Source organism: Lemur catta, chromosome X (assembly GCF_020740605.2).
Source record: "Lemur catta isolate mLemCat1 chromosome X, mLemCat1.pri, whole genome shotgun sequence".
Lineage (NCBI taxonomy): Eukaryota > Metazoa > Chordata > Mammalia > Primates > Lemuridae > Lemur > Lemur catta.
Genome location: NC_059155.1, coordinates 27,340,262 through 27,349,410, shown reverse-complemented (window position 1 = coordinate 27,349,410; position 9,149 = coordinate 27,340,262).

Sequence of the window (9,149 nt, the reverse complement as noted above, 5' to 3'; positions counted from 1 at the left end):
AGTAATAAGTGCTAGCAAAGACATAGAGAATACAGAAACTTCATACATTGCTGATGAATTCTGAAAAAGTTAAACACAGAACTACCATATGCATCAGAAGTTGTACTCCTAGGTATAACCTATGTTGGAGTCATAACACCCAGTACCTCAGAGTGTGAACTTATTTGCTTTTATTTCTATTTATGTATTTATTTATTTATTTTCAGAATATTATGGGGGTACAAACCTTTAGGTTACAAATATTGCCGTTGCACTGCCCAAGTCAGAACTACAAACATACTCATCCCCCACACAGTGCACACCATACCCATTAGGTGTGAATATACCCATTCCCTCTCCCCCCTGCCACCTGCCCAGCACCCAATGAATGTTACATCCATATGTCACATAAATGTTGATCAATTAGTGACAATTTGATGGTGAGTGTATGTGGGGCTTGTTTTTCCACTCTTGTGATACTTCACTTTAGGAGAATGGACCCCTAGCTTCATCCAGAATAACACAGGAGGTATTGATTCACCATTGTTTTTTGTAGTTGAGTAGTATTCTGCGGTATACATATACCACGTTTTATTAATCCACTCATGTATTTATGGGCATTTAGGTTGTTTTCACATCTTTGCAATTGTGAATTGGGCAGCTATAAACATTCCAATGAAGATGTCTTTTTTAGAGAATGTTCTTTTGTTCTTTTGCATAGATGCCCAGTAATAGGATTGCTGGATCAAATGATAGTTCTACCTGTAGTTCTCTGAGGTATCTCCGTATTCCTTTCCACACAGGTTGTACTAGTTTGCAGTCCCACCAGCAGTTTATGAGTGTTCCTATCTCTCTGCATCCACATGAACATTTATTGTTTTGGGACTTTTTGATAAAGGCCATTCTCACTGGAGATAAATGATCTCTCATTGTAGTTTTGATTTGCATTTCCTAGGAATATAGTTGACTAAAGAGATGAAAGACCTGTATAGGGAGAACTATGAAACACTGAGGAAAGAAACTGCAGAGGATGTAAACAGATGGAAAAACATATCATGCTCAGGATCAACAGAATCAACATTGTTAAAATGTCTATACTACCCAAAGTGATCTACAGATTCAATGCAATACCTATTAAAACACCAAAATAATTTTTACAGATATAGAAAAAATAATTCTACATGTTGTATGGAACCAGAGAAGGCCCCATACAGCAAAAGCAATCTTAGGCAAAAAGAACAAATTGGGAGGCATCAATTTACCAGACTTCAGGGTATACTACAAGGCTGTAGTAAACAAAACAGCATGGTCTGGCACAAAAACAGAGACATAGATCTATGGATCAGAACAGAGAACCCAGGTATAAATTTGTCTTCATATTGCTGTCTGACCTTTGACAAAGCAGACAAAAAATATATACTGTGATAACGAATCCCTATTCAATACATGGTACTCGGAAAATAGGATAGCCACACGTAGAAGACTGAAACAGAATCTGCAGCTCTCACCACTCATAAAAATTAATTCACTATGGATAGAAAACTTAAACCTAAGGCATGAAACTATAAGAATTCTAGAAGAAGATGCTGGTAAAACTCTTATAGACATTGGCCTGGGGAAAGAATTCATGAAGGAGACTCCAAAGGCAATTACAGCAACAACAAAAATAAATAAATGGGACTTGATCAAATTAAAAAGCTTCTGCACTGCTAAGGAAACAATCACTAGAGCAAATAGACAACCTCCAGAATGGGAGAAAATATTTGCATGCTATACATCTGATAAAGATCTGATAAGCAGATTCTACAAAGAACTCAAGCAAATTAGCAAGAAAAAATCAAACAACCCCATTAAAAGGTGGGCAAAAGAGATGAACAGAAGCTTTTCAAAAAAACGTAGACTAATGGCCAACAAACACATGAAAAAATGCTCATTTATGATCATCATCTTTTTGATAAAATGTCTTCCACAGTGCTTTGTTATATCTAATTGCTGGGCCCTTATTGACTTTTGCCTCAAATTCACTCTATTTACAGCCTAAATCTTGCTATAGAAACATTTTTGACTGTCAGCCAGTTTCTTAAGTTAGTTGAATCATGGCATGTATTTAATTCTTGATTGAATTAAATCATCCATGAGCTAAAGCAGATATATTTATTAAATGTATATGAAAAAAACATACCTTACTATTCATCTTCAGCGTGAACAGTTCCAGTGAAGGGGAACTCATTAGCTCTTGAAAAAATTCATGCTATTTTTGATAGTTTTGGCTATTAGAAAATTTTGCATTTTATTGACCGACTGTAACTTCCCCTTAATTTTTACACACTATCCTAGTTTTGTTGTAAAAGTTGACACAGAATAATTATAACCTTTCTTTCACATGTTATTATTTAGAATATTTGTAAACATCAATCATATCTCCTTAGAAATGTATTTCTTTTTATTGATGAATAATATTTGTACATATATATGGGATATATGTGATACTTTGTTACATGCCTAGAATGTGTAGTCACCAACGCAGAGTGTTTGGGGTATCCATCAAATCTAGTACTTATCACTTTTATGTGTTGAGAACATTTCAAATCCTCTATTCTAGGTATTTTGAAGTATATAATACATTATATTAACTATAGTCACCCTAGTCTGCTATCAAATGTATTAGAATTTATGCCTTTTACCTAACTGTATGTTTGTACCCATTAACCAACAGTTATTAATCCCTCCAACACCACATACCTTCCCTAGTCTCTAGGATATATCATTCTACACTCTACTTTCATGAGATCAACATTTTTAGCTCCAACACATGAATGAGAACATATTATATGCTTCTTCTTGTGCCTTTTTTTTGACTTAACCTAATGACCACCAGTTCCATCCATGTTGCAGCAAGACATGGTTTCATTCTTTTATATGGATATGTATATATACCATTTTTAATGGTATATATACACATTTCATTGTGTATATATACCACATTTCATTTATGCATCTGTCCATTGATAGCCACATAATTTGAACTCATATCATTGCTATTGTGAAAAGTGCCACAATAAACATGGGGATGCAGATGTCCTTTTAATATATTGATTTCTTTTCCTTTGGATAAATACCCCAGTAGTGGGATTGCTGAATCATATCGTAGTTCTACTTTTAGGGTGTTTTTGAGCAATCTTTATACTATTTTCCATAGTGGCTGTACTAATTTACCTTCCCGCCAATAGCGTAGAAGTGTTTCCTTTTCTTTGCATCCTTTGCAGCATGTTATTTTTGTCTTCTTAGTGATAACCATTCTAAGTGGGTAAGATGATATATCATAGTGGTTTTCATTTACATTTCCTGGATGCTTAGTGATGTTGAACATTTTTTCACATATCTGTTGGCCATTTGTGTGTCCTCTTTTGAGAAACATTTATTTATGTCTTTTGCCCACTTTTTAATGGGATTTTTTTTACTGAATTCCTTGTATATTCTGGATATTAGTCCTTTGTCAGATTAATAGTTTGCAATTATTTTCTCTCATTCAGCAGGTTGTCTCCTCTCTGTGTTGATTACTTCTTTGCTGTGTATAAGGTTTTCAACTTAGTATAATCACATTTGTCTATTTTTTGTTTTAGTTGCCTATGCTTTTGATGTTTTAGCCATAAAATCTTTGCCTAAACCAATGTACTGAAGTGTTCCCCTATGTTTTCTTGTGGTAGTTTTATAGTTTCAGGTATTATATTTAAGTCTTTAGTCCATCTTGAGTTGATTTTTATATGACAAAAGATAAGGGTTCAGTTTCATTCTTCCGCATCTGGATATCCAATTATCCTAGCACCATTTACTGAGGAGTTTGTCAGTTCCATAATGTATGTTCTTGGAACCTTTGTCAAAATTCAGTTAGCTATAACTACTTGGATTTATTTCTGGGTTCTCCATAACGTTCCTTTGGTCTATGTGTCTATTTTTCTAGCCTTATATTTTAAGTAAAGTACTGGGATGTCACCAGAATCACTCTTTTTTAAAATCAGGATTGCTTTTGCTATTTGTGCCCTTTTTGGATTCTTATGAATTTAAGGATTGTTTTTCTTTTCTATTTCTGTGAAAAATGACATTGGTATTTTCATAAGGGTTGCAATGAATCTGTACATTACTTTGGGTAGTATGGTCATTTTAATGGTGTTAATTCTTCTTATGCATGAGCATGGGATGACTTTCCATTTGTTGGTGGCCTCTTCAATTTTTCTCATCAAAACTTTCTAATTTTCCTGGTATTTCACCTCCTTGGTTAAGTTTATTTCTAGTCATTTTAATTTTTTGTAGCTCTTGCAAATAAGATTTACTTCTTGATTTCTTTCTCAGCAAGCTCTTGCTATATAGAAATGCTACTAATTTTTATATGTTGATTTTATGTTATGCAACTTTACTGAATTTTTTAAAATCAAATCTGAGAGTTTTCTGGTAGAGTCTTTAGGTCATGCTAGATATAAGATCTTGTCAACTACAAAAAAGGGCAATTTGGCTTCCTCCTTTTTCAATTTGGATACATTTTCTTTCTTTCTCCTGGTTGATTGCTCCAGCTAGGACTTCTAGTACTATGTCGAATAGGGGTGGGGAAAGTAGGCATCATTGTTTTGCTCCAGTTTGTATGGGAAAGGTTTTCAGCTTCCCCTCATTCAGTATTTTAGCTGTAGATTACTCATAAGTGACTTTTACTTGGTTGAAGTAAGTTTTTTCTATTCCTAGTTTGTTGTGAGTTTTCATGAAAATATTTTCAATGTTATCAAATGGGTTTTTTTGCATCTATTGAGATAATAGTATGGCTTTTGTCCTTTGTTGTGTTGATCTAATGTATCATGTTTATTTATTTACACACATTGAACCATACTTGCATCCCTGGGATAAATCCCTCTTGATCATGTTGTACTATCTTTTTGAGGCACTGTTAGATTTAGTGTGCTTGTATTTTTGAGGATTTTTGCATCTATTATCATCAGGGATATTGGCTTGTAATTTCCTTTTTCTGCTGAGTACTTGTATGCTTATGGTGTCAGGGTAATGCTGGCCTCATAAAATGTGTTAGGGAGAATTTCCTCCTCTTCAATTTTTTGAAATAGATTGAGAATTGCTGTTAGTTATTCTTTGAATTTTTGGTAGAATTTGGGTGTACAACCATCCTGCATTGGACTTTTCTTTTTTGGGAGACTTTTTAGTTACTGATTCAATTTCATTACTTATTGGTCTGTTCAGGTTTTCCATTTCTTCCCCAGTCAATCTTGGTAGGTTATATGTGTCCAGGAATGTATACATTTCTTCTGAGTTTTCCAGTTTGTTAGTGCACAGCTGTTCATAACAGTCTCTGAATGATCTTTTGTATTTATGTAATATCAGGTGTGATGTCTTCTTCTTCATTTGTGATTTTATTTATTTGACTCTTCTTTCTTTTTTCTTGGTTGATCTAACTAGTGTTTAGTGATTTTGCTTATCTTTTCAGAAAAACAACTTTTTGTTTTGTTGATCCTTTGCATTGTTTTTATTTGTCTCTAAGTCTCCACTTCATTTGGCTTTGCTGTGATTTTTATTACTTATTTCCTTCTACTAATTTGGGGTTTGGTTTGTTCTTGTTTTACTAGTTTGTTGAGGTACATTGTTAGATTATTTGAATTGTTTCTAGTTTTTTATTTTATTTTTTTGAGACAGAGTCTCACTTTGTTGCCCAGGCTAGAGAGAGTGCCGTGGCATCAGCTTAGCTCACAGCAACCTCAAACTCCTGGGCTTAAGCGATCCTACTGCCTCAGCCTCCTGAGTAGCTGGGACTACAGGCATGTGCCACCATGCTCGGCTAAATTTTTCTATATATATATATATATTTTTAGTTGTCCAGATAATTTTTATTTCTATTTTTAGTAGAGACGGGGTCTCACTCAGGCTGGTCTCGAACTCCTGACCTCGAGCGATCCACCCTCCTCGGCCTCCCAGAGTGATAGGATTACAGGCGTGAGCCACCGTGCCTGGCCTGTTTCTAGTTTTTTAATGTTTATTGCAATAAAGTTTTCTCTTAGCACTGCTTTTTCTGTTGATACAGGTTTTACTATGTTGTGTTTCCATTTTAATTTATTTCAGGATTTTTTTAATTTCCTCTTTATTTCTTGACCCAGTAATCATTGAGGAGCATGCTCTTTAATTTCCATATATTTATATGGCTTCCAAAGTTCCTCTTTGCATTTATTTCTAATTTTATCCCATTGTGGTTAGAAAAGATACTAGACATAATTTCAATTTAAAAAAATAAACTTTTTTTTTGTCTTAACATATGGTCTGTCCTGGAAATGTTCCATGTGCTGATGAGAAGAATGTTTATTCTTTAGCCATTGGATCAATTCTTCTGTAAATATTTGTTAGGTCCATTTGGTCTAAATTATAGTTTAAATACAATGTTTTTTTTGTTGTTGTTAATTTTCTATCTAGATGATCTAATAGTGACAGTGGGGTATTAAAATACCCAACTATTATTGTGTTTGAGTCTATTTTTTCCTTTATATCTAATAATATTTACTTTATATATCTGGTGTTCCAGTCTTGGATACATATACGTTTAGAATGATTGTATCCTATTGTTACATTGAACTCTTTATCATTATATGAAGACATTATTTGTTTCTTTTTACTGTTTTTGGCTAAAGTCTGTTTTATCTAAGTGTAGCTACTTCTGCTCATTTTTTGTTTCTGTTAGCATAGAATATCTTTTTCCATTGCTTTATTTTCAGGCTATATATGCGCCTTACAAGAGAGATGAATTACTTGCAGGAAGTATATATTCTGGTTATGTTTTATTGTCCATTCACCTGGTCTATATCTTTTAAGTGTAAAGTTTAATCTATTTACATTCAATGTTATTATTGATATGTGAGGGCTTATCTTACCATTTTATTAATTGATTTCTGGTTGTTTTGCGTATCTTTTGTTTCTTTCTTTATCTCTTAGTGTTTATCATTGTGGCTTGGTAGTTTTCTGTAATGGTATCATTTGAGTCCTTTCTTATCTTCATTTGCATATTTTCTCTACCAGTGCATTTTATAATTTTGTATGTTTTCATGATAGTAGTTATTGTATCATCACTTCCACATGTAGGACTCCTTTTAGAATTTATTGTATGGCTAGCCTAGTCATGATTAATTCCCTCAACTTTTGGTTGCATAGGAGATACTTTATTTCTCCTTCATTTATGAAGGATAACTTTTCTGGGCATACAATCTTTGGCTGCCAGTTTGTTTTGTTTTGTTTTTTAGCACTTTGAATATACAATCCCTTTCTTTCCTGGCCTGTAAGGGTTTTTGCTGAGAAATTAGCTGTTATTCTGAAGGGATTTTTCTTATAGGTGACTAGACCCTGTACTCTTGATGTTTTTAGAGTTTTCTCTTTGTTTGAATTTTGATAGTTTAACTGTAATATGCCACAGAGAAGAACTTTTTGAATTGTAGCTGTTTGAGCTATTCTGAGCTCCTTGTATTTGTTGTCTAAATCTCCTTCTAGACCTGGGAAGTTTTCAGCTATTGTTTTATTAAATAGATTTTTTATTCCTTTCATTTTCTGTTTAGCTTCATGGATACGAATAATTCAATTATTTCATCACTTTATGGTGTCCTATATTTCACATAGGCTTTGTTCATTCTTTTTTCTTTATTTTTATCTAACTGGGTTATTTCAAAAAACATCTTCAATTTCTCAATTATTTCCTTTTGCTTGATATAGCCTATTGCTAAAGCTTTTGAATGTGTTTTGTATTTCATTCAATGAAATCTTTATTTTCAGAATTTCAGGTTTTTTATGATGTCTATCTCTTTGGTGAATCTCTCATTTGTATCCTGAATTGTTATTCTGATTTCTTTGTATTATCTTTCTGAGTTCTTTTGTATCACAGTAAGCTTCCTTAATAAAAGTATTTTGAACTATTTTGGGGACATTTCATGAATTTCTTCATTGGAATCTGTTGTTGGAGAATTATTGTTTTCCTTTAGAGTGATCATATTTCATTGTTTCATTTATGTTCCTTGTGCCCTTATGTTGTATTTGGTGTAACAATTACTTTTACTAATTTTTTGATTTTGCTTTCATGGGGGGAGGTATTCTTCTGAAGATATATCTATGGTGTTGGTTGGGTTGGGCACTTTGGCTTTAATTCTACATAGTGTAGTATAATCACTGTTATGATTTCTTTGGCTCTAATGTCTGTAGTGTCTGTAATTTCCTCAGTGGCTTAAAATGTAGCTTTTAGTGGAAGCTGTTTTGCGGTTTTCTGAGGATGGGAACATCAGGTGCACTAGCCTATGGGCCCCAGTGGTGGCAGCAGTGGACCAAACATGATTGTCTTGGGCCTCAGTGTGGTGAACATTGACAGGTGTTAGGAGAGCAAGGGGAAGTGATTCCTGGACCTCCAGGCAGCTTGCTTGGGTGGCAGCAGTGGTTTGGGCAGGTGGACAGGTCCTTGGGCCACTGTGCAGCAGGCATGGCATTGTCCATGGCCTTAACAGTGGCAGAACAATCCTTTGGCTCCCAAGTGGTCCATGCTGGTATTAACAGTGGCTGTGATAGCCTGGATGGCCCAGTCATCAGGTCTGCAGATGGTGTATGTGGGTTAATGCCAGTTGTGGTGATAGTGGAAGGTTTGTTGAGCCTTTTCTCAGGCCCCTAGGAAGAGTGCTCAGGTCCCAGTGGTGGTGGATTGGGCAGGGTAAGTCCCAGGCTTCTGGATGGTGTGTTTGGGCATGGGGGTTAGCTGAATCCTAGCTGGGCAGGCTTGTTCTTAGGCCCCCAGTGGTGCATGTGGGTCCTGGGTATGGTAGGCAGGGGTGACATGATCCCCAAGCCCTCAGCAGATTGCTCATGTGGGGGCAGCAGTAGCTGCACTGAGTCCCTGCTGCTAAGAATGGTGGAGTTGCTTTCAATGACAGCAGCCATAATTAGGCAGCTTGGGAGCACACACTTCAGCCCCAGGTTGCAGCTCTAAACATGGTAGCCTTTCCTCAGGGGACTTTTAAATGTGCAATGGCCCTGCTACTGTGGATAGTGGGATCTTTGCCAATGACTCATGCTTTGGCCCTGACGAAAACAAACAGTAGTGGCACCTGGCCACAGGCAATAGATGGAAAAAGGGCTCCAGACATGTGAGGATGCAGAGGATA